Source organism: Elephas maximus, chromosome 3, assembly GCF_024166365.1.
Source record: "Elephas maximus indicus isolate mEleMax1 chromosome 3, mEleMax1 primary haplotype, whole genome shotgun sequence".
NCBI lineage: Eukaryota > Metazoa > Chordata > Mammalia > Proboscidea > Elephantidae > Elephas > Elephas maximus.
In genome coordinates this window covers 97,414,367-97,428,879 of record NC_064821.1, presented here as the reverse complement: position 1 = coordinate 97,428,879, position 14,513 = coordinate 97,414,367, and the positions used below count along the sequence as shown (strand labels likewise).

The following is a 14,513-nucleotide window of genomic DNA, read 5'->3' as shown; positions in this document are numbered from 1 at the left end:
TACAGCCTTAGCACTTTTTCTCAACTCGGTAATCCTAGCAGGCCCTACTTATAGATCATGTGAGATGAATCATGAGACAGGGTAATTGTCACCTGGCCAGTGGGAAGCTATCCCAGGAGGTTCTGAGCTCCTCAGTGCCCCTCTGTCGTCCTTCCCATTCTCCATCCTCCCATCCCCCATCTCCCACCCCCGCTCCTGCCCATCACCAGCTGCCCAGATAAACAAGCCAGGTTTCTGGAAGCAGGATTGTATTTTGGTCCTGGAGCCTGAGTGCACACCTTTCCAGCTTCACAACATTTGGTCTTGGAGTTTCTCAGCACACCTTTCCAGCTTCACAACATTCAGGCAGGCAAGGAGATGGATATCTCCATTGAAAAAAAAATGAACCATGAGAAAACTGAGATGCGGGAGGGGCGGTGACTTGGTCAGGATCACAAGCAAAATCCTTGCTGGAACTGGGACTGAACTATGGAGCCCGAGCCCAGAGCCTCTCCTGCTACCAGAGTGATGACACCTTGGCCAGGGATGGAGTCCATGTGAGATATTAAAAAAAAGGTTCACTTGAAAGTCAGATTGTGGCCCACCCTTATTCTGGAAGAGAGTTGGAATCTGCCAGTGAGAAGGTCGCTGTTGAGGGAGACAGATATACAGGTCCCCCCCGCCCCTGCCACTCCACACACATAATCTGAAATGAAGGAGCCCTGGTAGTGCAATGGTTTAAAACTCAGATGCTAACCAAAAGGTTGGAGGTTTGAACCCACCCAGCCACTACATGGGAGAAAGACCTGGAGATCTGCTCCTATAAAGATTACAGCCTAGGAAAATCTGTGGGGCAGTTCTACTCTGTCACCTGGGGTCACTATGAGTCGAAATCTACTCGGTGGCACACAGCAACAACATCCAAAATTAATAAAATCGGTTACATGTATCAGTCCCTGTGAGCTCTGAACTGCAAATGGGTGTCCGAGAGACTGATGAGCTCTGGCTCATTCACTGCCTCAGTCATTCATTCACTCATCCAGCAGTCTCAGAACCTGCTCTGGGCCAAGTTGTGTGTAAGGTTCTGGGCACCCAGAAGCTTGGGGCCTTGGGGGAGACACCCTCACACCGTGGTGAGACCGGTTGGACAGCAGGAAATGCAGGGCCAAGGGCACCAAGGAGGAGCCTCCAGGAGCCAGGACACAATCACCTTTCTCACCCTGCTGCTCCCTGGGGTGTCCTTGGCTCTGGCCTCTTTTACTGAACTTCTCTTGAACTGTAGCACAAGCAAGAAGCTGCAGGAGCCCTCGGGGCCTCTGTAGTTCTAACGACAGGACTAGAGGAGGCTTCCTTCCCAGAAACAGAGGCATTTGAGTTGGGTTCAAGAGGGCTAGGAGAATTTCCAGAGGTAGAGGCAGGGGAGAAGCACATTCCAAGCTGAGGCCATGCAAACAAATGCACGGAGGTGTGACAGTACTGAACGGCACAGCCAGGGAATGGCCAGCAGCCCAGAGTGGCCAAAGCATGAGGTGGAGGGAAGGGGCCAGAGAGGTGAGCAGGGGCTGGATCTTGAAGGGCATAATGTACCACACTTTATCCTATAAAGGCAGTGGGTATCATCAAGGGGTAATAAACTAGAACTGTCTGGGGCTTCAGTGACAATTTTAATTGCAACAGTCGGAGAAAGAAATGTCAAGGTCTCAGATGAGGTGGGCAGAGAAGAGGGGTGGTTAGGGCTATTTACAGGTAGAAGCCATGGGTCTCAGGGCCTACTGGGGGCAAGGTATGGAGTCTGAGGATGACTAAGGAGTCCAGGATGCCTGGGAAGGGGCTCCTGGACCCCTGTCCTGGCCGATGCTCTCTCCAGTGGGATGCCAGTCTCAAGGGGAAGAGAGGGTCAAATTGGTCCCCGAGGAACAAGAAAAGTTCCAGAGGCTCACTCCAGTACTCTAATGCCAATGGGTTCCTGAATCAAGGAAGCCCTGAGCACTGGTTATAGAGAGAGCGTTGCTGTGGAGAGGCCATGCAAGCTGGGCCAGATGATGAACTTGAGCCTATGTTTGCTCAAACTAAGTCAGCCTGTGGTTCAGGTGTCCAGAAAGCACCCAGTTCTCAGCAGGAGCTGGTGGTGATGTGGTTGGGCCCAGTGGGAGAGAAGTAGTTGGGTCCTCAGTGGTCACCCAGTCCTGGGTTTCTTCTGTGTCCTGCAGCTCTTCTCAGAAAACCCCCCAGAGGCACCAGCACCTCCCCCTCAAAACCAATCCCATCCATGGTCCTCTGGGGGTTAAAAAGTTTCATTTCACAGGATGGAGAAACTGAGGCTAAGACAAACTTGTCTGGGTCAGTAGCAGGGCAAGGACTAAAAGCCGGGTATTTAGGTGCACACAGAGCTCTGATAGTACAGTGGTTAAGAGCTACAGCTGCTACCAAAAGGTTGGCAGTTCAAATCCACCAGCTGCTCCTTGGAAACCCTATGGAGCAGTTCTACTCTGTCCTCTAGGGTCACTAAAAGTTGGAATCGAGTCGACTGCAACAAGTTTTGGTAGGTGCACAGAGTTAGCATTTATTGAACCCTTACTATGTACCAGGCACCAGTAAATAGTAATCTCACAACCGTTTAGTCTTCACAACTGTCTTTATGCTGAGGTTTAGAAGCAGCTTGTTGAAGGGCACATGTCTGCTGTACCAAACTCTGAAGTCTGGACACAGCCACGATAGTTTGCTGTATTCTGTTATGTCTCAGGAGGTCTGGAAGGCTTCATAGTGGAGATGATGCCTGAGCAGGGCCTTGGAGGAGGATTAGGAATAGCCAAGAGGGAAGCAGGGCGAGGGCATTCCAGGCTGAAGAGATGCCCAGGTTCAGCACTGGGTGGGCGCCTGGCAACTGAGGGAGCACAAGGTAGTCCAGCATGATTAGGGGTACGGGGAGAAGCCTTGGGTCTGAGCTGCAGAGAGTGAGCTTGATTTTAGAGGCCCTGTGGTGGTGGCAGAGGTTTTCCGCAGGAGGTACACGTTTGATTCCTCCTTCAGGGGAGGGGCTGTCCTCATCTGAACATCAGGAATAAGGATACATCACCAGACTGCAGTCTCACTGAGCGGAAAAAGTGGGATCCTGAACATGAACGCCATTTGGAAACAGTACAGCTTCACGCACCGGAAAGAGGAGCGGCAAGCACTCTACTGCTGTTAGTTGCCATTGAGTCGATTCCGATGAGTGGTGACCCCACGTGTGCAGGGTAGAGCTGCCCTGTAGGGTTTTCAAGGCTGTGACCTTTCAGAAGCAGATTGCCAGGCCTGCCTTCCAGAGCGCCTCTGGGTAGGTTCCAACAGCCAACCTTTCCGTTAGTAGTTAAGCGCTTAATTGTTTGTGCCACCCGTGGACTCCAAGCACTATTCTAGGGGCTTTAATTAATATTAACAGCCAGAATTTGTTGAGCTGAGCAGTTAGTACTTGGCAGGCACTATTCCAAACCTCTGTATGTCTCATCTCTGGTATCTCATTTTCTCTAATCCTCACGAGCCCTCCAGGAACCTGGTTTGGTTATCTGCACTTTACAAAAGAGGAAACCGAGGCATAGAGAGGTGAAGAGCTTGCTTAAGATCACATAGCTTTTAAGAGCAGAGCCAGAATTTAAATCTTGATAGGCCCAAAGCCAGAGGCGGCCATACCCCCTCCTTGGTGTCTTTTTGGCCAGGTCTCCCTAGGCCAGGCCAGGGGGCAGCAGCCTGTAAACAGAAGGTAGCTGGCGTTGGCAGGAGAACTGTTCTTTTCTTGTTTGTCCGTTTTTCCTTTCAAATAGGAGCAGTTGCCGTAGCAACCTCCCAAACAGCGCTTTGTAAACCAGCACCAGAAAGACACAAGGCCCAAGGTAGCCAGGCAGGGCCCTCCCCCAGCTCACTTCAACAGTGCGGGGGATTTAATGCCACAGCCTGGAGCAAGAGCCCAGGCAGTCAGCGTCAATATTTGCCATCTCCCAGCCTCCTGGCCCCAGCTCCAAGATCAGTACTTTAAGTACAACAAGTTCTTTGCTGTGCAAACACGAAGGGATAGATGAATGGAATTTAAAGTGGCTCAGGCTTTGCCCCAGGGTCTGGGCTGGAAATCTGGTCTGGTTTAACCCTCTACCATCGCTGTTTGCCTGGGACTCTTTCTTCATCCTTAGACTTACAGAACCACAGACATCAGAGCTGGCAAGGATCTCAGAGAGCAGCCAGGTTTTTAACAAAGGAGGACACTGCTTCCCAGGGATGGAAGGGATCAGCCCAAAGCTGCACTGCCTGGTGGGCTGTCGCTGGGATTTTGATACTCCTGGGGCCAACTGAGCAACTCCAGGTCAGGTAGAAGTGGTTTTTTTTTTTTTTTTTTTTTTTAACACTTATTGAGAGATAATTTACATACGATGAAATGCACAGATTTAAGTGTATGGTACAATGAGTTTTTTAGAAAAAGCTTTATTAAGTTATAATTGACATCCAATAAGCTATACTAGATCGGCAGTTCGAATCTACCAGCCACTCCTTGGAAACCCTATGGGGCAGTTCTACTCTGTCCTATAGGGTTGTTATGAGTTGGAATTGACTCGATGGCAACTGGAATGGGAAATACATGTTCAAAGTATACAGTTTAATAAGTTTTGACTATCTCCACAGTGAAGATATGGACAAATCCATCACCCCCAAAACTTGTCTCATGCTCTTTGCAGTAACTCTCTCCCCGCTATCCGCTCCATTCTCAGGCAACTGATTTATCTTCTGTCATTTTTCTGGAATTTTATATAAATGGAATTATATCGTATGTACTTTTTTTTGTCTGGTTTGTTTCACTCATAATAACTATTTTGAGATGTATGCATATGCTAGTGTGTACAATAGTTCATTCCTTTTTATTGCTGAGGAACGTTCCATTGTATAAATATATCACAGTTGGGTTATCCATTGATTTGTTGATGGTTGGGTTCTTTCCAGCTTGGGCTGAAAAACGAAGTTGCCATGAAAATTTGTGTGTGAGTCTTTACGTGGACATACACTTTCATTTATGTTCTATGAATGTCTAGGAGTGGAATGCCTGGATGTGGTAGGCATGTGTTTAACTTCCTGAAACTGCCTTTTTCCAAAGTGGCTGTGTTATTTATGCTCACACCCTCAGGGCAGGAGAGTTGCAGTTGCTCTATATCCTCTCCAGTACTTGGTATGGTTAGTCTTTTTAATTTAAGCCTTTTTTAGCCTAGTAGTAAAGGAGCTCTAGTGGTGCCAATGGTTAAGCACTCAGCCGCTAACTGAAAGGTTAACATTTCGAACCCACGCAGAGGCTCTGTGGCAGTCACTCTGAGTAGGAATCTGCTTGTCGGCACCTACTAACCAGTGTAGTAGTATCTCATCGTGTTTTACTTTGCATTTCCCTAATAACTAAGGATGCTGAGCATCTTTTCATGTGCTTATTTGACATCAGTGTATCTTCCTTGGTGAAACTCTATGCAAATCTTCTTTCTTTATTTTAAATTGGATTGCTTGTTTCTCAATATTGCATTTTGACAGTGCTTTATATACTCTTTTTTTTATATATATACTCATATGAGATTTATAATTTGAAAATAATTTCTCCCAATCTGTGGCTTGTCTTTTCATTCTTTTAAAAGTGTCTTTCAAAGAGCAGACTTTTTTTTTTTTTTATGCAGTCCAATTGATCAATTTTTTCTTTTATGGATCATGCTTTTGGTGTTTTATCTATGAAATCATTGCCTAGCCTAAGTTCATGATAATTTTATTCTATGTTTTCTTCTAGGTTTATAATTTTAGGTTTTATATTTAGGTCTCATAGTAAGCTAGACACTGCCTTCTCTGCCTGTGAGACCCTCACTCATCTCATGGGCCTGTGTCTGTGACCTGAACCCACAAAGGGAGCCCTTGCCAGCCCCATCTCTGGGTGATGCAAACAGTTAAGTGCTCAACTATTAGTCATAGGGTTGGCAGATCAAACCCACCCAGAGGCACCTCGGGTGACAGGCCTGGCAATCTGCTTCTGAAAAGAAAACTCTATGGAGCAGTTCTATTCTGCACGCATGGTGTCGTCATGAGTTGAAATCAACTCGACAGCAACTAACAACAACATACATGAACGAACGATTTTTTTCAAAGGTGTAAAGGCAATTCAGTAGAGAAAGAATTATCTTTTCAACAGTTGGTGCTGGAACAATTGGACTCCATAAATAAAAAAATTAATTTTGATCCATTTCTCATTTAAAAAAAAAAACAACCCATTGCCATCGAGTCGATTCCGACTCATAGCGACCCTACAGGACAGAGTAGAACTGCCTCATAAGAGTTTCCAAGGAGTGTCTAGTGGATTCGAACTGCCAACCTTTTGGTTAACAGCCATAGCACTTAACCACTACGCCACCAGGGTTTACTCCATTTCTCATACCATATACAAAAATTAACTTAAAATGGAGCATAGACCTAAATGTTGTTGTTATTATCTGCTGCGTAGTCGATTCCAACTCCTTGCGACCCTATGTGTGCAGAGTAGAACTGCTTCATAGGGTTTTCAAGGTGGTGACCTTTTGGAAGCAGATCACCAGGCCTGTCTTCCGAGGAGCCTCTGGGTGAGTTTGAACCGCTAACCTTTTGGCTAGTAGTTGAGTGCTTAACTGTTTGCATCATCCAGGGGCTCCTTGTCCATATATGTGTGAATCTATTTGAGGACTCTCTGGTCTGTTCCATTTACTATTTGTCAATCTTGATGCCGATACCACACTGTCTTGGCCACTGTAGCTTTAGAATAAATCTTGAAATCAGGTGTCGTTAGTCCTCCTACTTTGTTCATGTTCCAAGTTGTTTTGCTATTCTAGGTCCTTTGCATTCCCATGTGAATTTTAGAATCAGCTTGCCAATTTCTGTTTCGAAAAGTCACCAGGGAGAATGATGATGCAATATGAAAAATGTAACCTATGTCAATGAATTGTACATGTAGAAATTGCTGAATAGGTGCGTTTTGCTGTATATATTTTCACCAAATATAAAATAAATATTTTTGAAACAAACAAAAATGTCTCCTAGGATTTTGACTGGGATTGCATTGAAACTATAGATCTGGTTGGAAAGAATTGACATCTTAACAACGTTCAGTCTTCTGACCCATGATCACGTTCTCTCTCTCTCTTTACTAGGTTTCACTGTACAGATCTTGCACATCTTTTGTCAGATTTATTCCTAAGCATTTTATCTTTTTTGACAAATGAGGTTGTTTTGCAATTTTAATTCCCAATTGTTTGTTGCTAAAATACAGAAATAAAATTTGCATATATTGATCATGCATCCTACAACTTTATTAAACTCATTATTTCCAGTAGGTCTTTTGTATAATCCATCAGATTTTCTACATGGATAATCCAGTCATCTGTGAATAAATTTAGTTCTAGTTTTTTTGGTCTGGATGCCTTATTTCTTTTTCCTCTCTTATTGTACTGGCCGTGCAAAATGTTGAATAGGAATGGTGAGAACAGACATCCTTGTCTTTATCCTGATCTTAAGGAGAAAGCATTCAGTCTATTACTACTAAGTATGATGCTAGCTGTAGCTTTTATGTTGATGACTTTGATCAGGTTGAGAAAGTTTCCTTCTATTCTAGTATGCTGAAAGTTTGTATCAGGAATGATGTCGAATTTTTTCTGTGTCTATTGTGATGATCATGTTTCATTTTGTTTGCTAATATGGTGAATTCCATTAACTTATTTTGAAATTTTTAACCAATCTTGCATCCCTGGGATAAACCTCACTTGCCCATCCTTTATATATACATATATGTATACAGATATTCAATTTACTAAAATTTTATTAAGAATTTTTGCATCTATATTCATGAGGGATATTGGTCTCTGTTTTTCTTGTCAGGCTTTGGTATCAGGGTAATGCTGGCTTCATAGAATGGGTTGGGAAGTATTCCCACCTTTCTGGTTTTCTGGAATATTTTGTAATAGAACTGGTATTATTTCTTCCTTAAATGATTGGTAGAATTCCCTAGTGAAGCCATCTGGCCTTGAGATTTTCTTTTCGGGAAGATTTTTAACTAAAAATTCAATTTCTTTAATAAATATAGGACTATTCAGATTATCTGTTTGTTCTTGAGTGAGTTTTCGTAGTTTGTCTTTCATGGGATTTGTCCATTTCTTCAAAGTTACTGAATTTATTGCTATAAAGTTATTTGTAATCTTACCTTATTATCTTTTTAACACTTGTAGAATCTGTAATGACATCTCCACTCTCATTCCTGATATTAGTAATTTGTGTCTTCATTCTCTTTTTCCTTATCAGTTTGGCTAAAGATTTATCAAATTTATTGACCTTCACAAAGAATCACCTGTTGGTTTCACTGATTTTCCATATTTTTTTTCTGTTTTCCATTAATATTCATTCTGATATTTATCATTTCCTTTCTTCTGCTTACTCTGGGTTTCATTTGCTCCTCTTTTTATAGTTTCTTAAGGTGAAAGCTGAAGTAATTAAGGACATTCGTCTTTTCTAACATATGCATTTCATGCTATAAATTTCTCTCTAAGCACTGCATTAACAGCATCCCATTAATTTTGATACGTTGTGCTTCCATTTTCATTCAGTTCAAAATTCCTTTTCCTACTGAGTCAAAATTTGTCTCTCTTTAATTAGTCCGAATCCATAAAACATATCTGTTCCCTCTGGCCCAGGAAAGCTCTTCCTCTGGAAACAGTTGACTGTGTCTTCCTGAGACTTTTTAAGCTGCACAGCCGCAAGGTCTTTAGTTGTTCCTCCTGGAACCTAGGTTTTCAAGACTCGTGAACAAGAGTTGAACATGGCTGCCTTCATTCACCCATTGCTTTGCTTCCTCTTGCTCCAATGTAAGCCGTTGTTGAGCTGGCATGGCCACTGTTTTCCTGTAGGGTAAGAACTGAAACAGCCTGGACTTCTGGCGGCTATAGCCCACTCTCCTTCTCTACTGGATTGTTCGTTGTAGCATATAAACATGTGCTGGTCTTTCTGATATTAAAACAGCTTTCTTCTGTGCCAGGTTCTCCTCTGGTTGGGAAAGTATTCCCAACTCCAAATCAAATTGCTTGTGTCTATGTCTTCCTTGCCTTCTCTGCACCAGGTGGCATGGCTAAGCAGCACCTGCTAACATCTTGGAACACTCACCTCTCTTAGTTTCTGTAATGGTGCACTGTCCTGGTCACCTCCTTCTTTAATCATTCTTTCTCAGTCACCATTTGCTCTGTTTTTCTTTAAATGTTGCCATTCCCTAGGATTCCATCCTTAGCCATCTGTTCACCCCATTCTATCTCAGTGGTTCATAATCTTTTGGAGGTTATTTCCCCCTTTGAGAAAGTGAGGAAGGCTCTGGATCCTCTCCATATGAAAAAAGTCCACATTCACCTAAGCACACAACATTCTGCATATCATTCCGGGTTCTTAACCCAAAGCTTATTTTTCCTGTCTGATTTCATATCCATTCCTGGTTTCTTCCCAATCTCCCTACCAGATCCGCAGCTATCTTGACCCTCAGATTAACAGATCAATAGTCTCCTGGACAGCTTCATTTGGTTGTCCCACCCAAACCAAACCAAATCCACTGCCATCAAGTCGATTATGACTCATAGCGACCCCGTAGGGTTTCCAAGGCTGTAAATCTCTACAGAAGCAGATCGCCACGTCTTTCTCCTGCAGAGCCACTGATGGTTTTGAACTGCCGAACTTTTGGTCAGTAGTCAATCATTTTAACCACTGAACCACCAGGGCTCCTTTGTTGTCCCAGGCACCTCAAACTCTAGAAACCCAAAACTGAACTCATCTGACCCCTGAACTTGTTTCTCTTCCAGTGCCCCCTTCTCTGTGTCTGGCACTTCCATCCACCTAGTTACTTATCTCAGGCTTTGTTGTTAGTTGCCATTGACTTGGCTCTGACTCACGGCAACCTTATATATAACAGAATGAAACACTGCCTGGTAACCCTGAAATCATCTTTGGCCATTCTCTCTCCCCTAGGTAGACACCAAATCCTTTCAGTTCCACCAAGCTCCGTAGGAGCAGTGTCTGTGTTGTTTACTAAGTGATCCCCATCACTGAGCAAGGTGCCTGGGTCGTAACAGGTGCTCAACCTGTATGTACTGAGTGAATGATTACATCTCATTGCTACCCCCTCTTCTGCATCACTGTAACTCAGGCCTCACCATCTTCTGGCTCCTCACAGGTCTTCTCTTCCACATCACCTCCCACCTGGTAGCCAGAGGCACCTTTCTAAAACACAGGTTCCTGTCATCCCTGCCTTAATTTCTCATAAGGCTCCCTATGACTTTCAGGATAAAGGCCTTCCCCTAAAATGCTCTCTGCTGACTGCTCTAGTAGCTTCATAGCTCCCCTCTCTGCACCAACGCCCACTGGCTCCAGCCACGCGGAAGTCTGAGAGTCTCTCATGTGGAAATGTTGCCACTATTTTCCACATTCCACAGAGCCTGAAAGCCTGTCCTCTCTCTCCTTTGACTTGCTAATTCATATTCATCTTTCAAAACTCACTCAAGCAGCTTATCTTGCAGGAAACATTTCCTGCCTCGCACAGCACTTGGTTACTTCCCCTGGCTCCCCACCCCCCATTTTCACATTCCTCTGCTGGGCCCCACAGGTCAATTCACAGTACTCAATTCACAGTACTGATCACACTGAGCTGTACTTGATAAGTGACTTGTCTGTTCCCTGCTTGAGGACAGAGACCCTGTCTTATTTGTCCTGCCTAGCAAAACCTACAGTAGATGCCCAATAATTGCTTGCTACATGAGTGAAAGGATGAATAAACTTCCTCTCTGGGGCTCAGCCTCCCCATCTGTAAAATGAAGTGCTGTGATAAAATTCTAGGATTCTGTAGAAATACATAATGATAATTAGGTAATATCTAGAATACACTTTATAGTTTAAAGCACTTTCACTAATATCATTTAATTTCTATACCAATCCTATGAAGCAAGTTTGTTATTGTCTCCATTTTACAGATGAAGAAATCAAGGCCCAGAGAAGGGAAGAAAGATTTGCTGGTAAATGGTAGAACCTGGAGTAGAGCCAGGGTTCTCTAATTCCCAGTCTAGAACTGATCCTTTGGGGCTCAAAGAACCATCTTTGAGAGCTTACAGAGGGAATGCAAGTCTCAAGGGAGGAGAGGCTGAAGCAGAAGCAGAAGGGAAAACTTTCCTACAGAAACTCAGAGTAAGACCAAACAGCAGGATGTCACAATGGGGCTTGGTCAGGCCAATCTAGGAATTCCAGAATGTAATTTCCCCTCTCCAATTGAAAGAGTACAAAAAAGCTGGTATAAGAACTACTAACTAGGATAACTCAAAAAGTAAAGGTGACAAAAGATACACGTTAAAGGTGGTCAGAAAAGCTGAGCCGCTGTTCTTTATTTGCCAGAAGTTATGCAGCATTTAATGTTGCCAGAACATCCTCTTACAAATCAATTCCAGGGTCAGGACTTCACGTTACTTACCAGACCACAGCTGCAAAAAGACCTTCTTCAGCAGAAAGACTAGAGACAGAGCAAGGGCTTCTGCTAGGACGTTTGTTCTATTTATTTTGACATGGTATTACCTCTGTTTACTCATAGGACCACAGAAGATCAAAGCTAAGTTTAACATTAAAAGGGCAGTAGGGAGAATCCTGAGGCCAGAAAAAAAGAATCTGAAAGCTAATAAAAATCTGCAAGACCTGTCAACAAGCCAAACATCCCAAGCACTTCCACAACTGGGAAAGCAAATTGCTTGCTATTTAACACTTCCATGCTTCCCCATCGGTGTGTCTTTGGGTAGACTTTTCCCTCCGCCTGGAATGTGTCTCGCATCTCCATAAATCCAAAGGCTATTCATCTTTCAAGGCCCAGCCCAAATTGCCCTCATCTGCAAAGTCTCCCGTGATACTTGCTCTCATATTGGAAGGCAGTTTTGGCTCCTCTGAACTCAAAGGACACTCCCTCTGTATTTCTCTTATGATTCTTTTCCTTGCATGGTAGTTATTTATGTACATAACTTATCTCTCCTATTAGATTTCAGTTATTTGAGGGTAGTATCCATGTGATTTGGCACTGTAAAGTCCACAGTCCCTAATGTTTAGTAAAATAGTAACAGACTCTTTTAAAAATCCTCCTTTGCATCACTAAGAATAACTACTACAATGGAGTGAAGCTTAACAAATGTTCGTTTATAAAATAAAAAAAAAAAATCCATATTAAAAAATATTTATATTGATGAATTTCAAAGATGCTAGAGAACCAATTCATTATTTTGAAAACCGGTAAGTAACAGGAAAGAAACAAGCTTTTATCATACTTTTCTTAAAGAAATTATATTTCAGGGTAACCAAATACTTGATGAAGAGAAGTGTCTCTTAATAGACCTATTGTGGCTAATAAATAAGGAGTGATAGAATCACCATTGTGTAACCCCTAAGGAAATGGATCTGGGTGATCATCAGTGGCAGCCAACATTACAAAAACAAGGAGGTAACACTTAGTATTTTGTGCCTCTTTAAGGAGGTACACACCACCAAGTTTTATTGCCAAAACTTTGAGCCTGAATTTGAATACGCCTCAAGATCTCTTGATTTCCCTACCCACCCAAACCGGTTCCTCTCCAGCTTTTTGCCACCTCAGGTAATGAGGACACCATTATCCAGTCAGTTGCTCAGGCAAAACCCTAGGAAGGAATCATCTTTGGTTATACTCCTCCTGTTCCTTTACTCCCTGACACCAAATTCATCAATACGACCTATCAGCTCTACCTCAAAACAGACCCTGAATCCACCCTCTTCCCACCATCACCACTACTGCTCTAGTCCTAGCGGCCATCATCTCTCACTGGACTTCTGTAATGGTTCTGACTGGATTCCCTGCTTCCATTGTTGCCCCCACTATAACCCATGCTCCACACAGCAGCAGGGTTAACTTTTCTTTTTTTTTTTATTTATCATTTTTATTCTGCTTTAAGTGAAAGTTTTCAAATTAAGTCAGTCTCTCACACAAAAACCCATATATACCTTGCTACACACTCCCAATTACTCTCCCCCTGATGAGACAGGCCACTCTCTCTTTTTCGTGTCCATTTCGCCAGCTTCTAACCCGCTCCACCCTCTTATCTCCCCTCCAGGCAGGAGATGCCAACATAGTCTCAAGTGTCCACTTGATCCAAGAAGCTCACTCCTCATTGGCATCCCACTCCAACCCATTGTCCAGTCCAATCCATGTCTGAAGAGTTGGCTTCGGGAATGGTTCCTGTCCTGGGCCAACAGAAGGTCTGGGGGCCATGCCCACCAGGGCCCTTCTAGTCTCAGTCAGACCATTAAGCCTGGTCTTTTTATGAGAATTTGGGGTCCGCATCCTACTGCTCTCCTGCTCCCTCAGGAGTTCTCTGTTGTGTTCCTTGTCAGGGCAGTCATCGGTTGTAGCCGGGCACCATCTAGTTCTTCTGGTTTCAGGCTGATGTAGTCTCTTGGGTTCGTAATTACCTTGTGTCCTTGGTGTTCTTCATTCTCCTTTGATCCAGGTGGGTTGAGACCAATTGATGCATCTTAGATGACTGCTTGCTAGCGTTTAAGACTCCAGACGCCACTCTTCAAAGTGGGATGCAGCGGGGTTAACTCGTAAAAATGTATATCAGATCACATCATGCCTATGCTCAAAACCCTTCACTGGCTTCCTATCACACTAAAATTCAACGCCTTTTCATGACCCATAAACGCCTAGATGATCTGTTCCTGTCTTTCTCCTAACCTCATCTTTTACCACTTATTCACTACACACCAGTTACCTGGCCTTGATTGTTTTTCTTCTTTCTGTCCCTAGAATGTACCAAGCAAGCATCTCAGGCTATTACACTTGTTCTTTCCTCCCCTGATACTCTCTTCTCTCAAATAATTGCATGATTAGCTCCTTATTATCGTATCTCTCAACTCATATGTCACTTCCTTAGAGAGGCTTTCTCTAAACCATCTAAATTAACTCTCCCTACTCACCCCCAATATCCCATTACCCTGTTCCATTTTCTTTGAAGTACTTACCACTATGTGAACTTAGCTTATTGATTTACTATCCTGTTTACTTGCTTTCTGTCTGTCACCTTGCCAGAATACAAGCTCCATGATGGCAAATACTTTTTGTCTTGTTTGCTGCTAAACCCCCAGCACCCGGCACGTCTTAAATGTTCAGTAGGCACTTTTTCATGAATAAACGAAGTGCTATTTTTTGAATAAATGCATGAAAAGAAAATTTGGCTTAGTGTCAGACTCTTATTTAGAATTAAATATTTAATTCTAACAATCTAAAATTCTGATTCACAGATACAGGTAGGATCCAGGAATTTTCACTTTAACAAATACCCTAGGAGACTCTAGGGCAGGTGTCCATAGACCAAATTTTTGAGAAACACTGATTTATTCATTCTGGCAAGATTACGTAGGTAGGCAGCCCAGTTTTAAAGAGGTAAATTAAGGATTAGCAGCATTAAGTCACTTGACCAAAGTTTATGTGTCAG

At 43.4% G+C, this 14,513-nt stretch overlaps 1 protein-coding gene across 2 annotated transcripts in view; it reads left to right on the top strand.

Moving 5' to 3' along the window:
• Nucleotides 1-3,990: 3,990 nt before the first annotated feature.
• IFT25 (intraflagellar transport 25) overlaps nucleotides 3,991-14,513 on the top strand; it is a 99,229-nt gene continuing 88,706 nt past the window's right edge. Inside the window, exon 1 of one of the 2 annotated variants that reach the window (XM_049879324.1) lies at nucleotides 3,991-4,312. The gene's annotated coding sequence lies outside the window, so the exon portion shown is untranslated. Of the gene's footprint in view, nucleotides 4,318-14,513 lie in introns of both variants that reach the window. The other variant, XM_049879325.1, reaches the window with a different exon arrangement.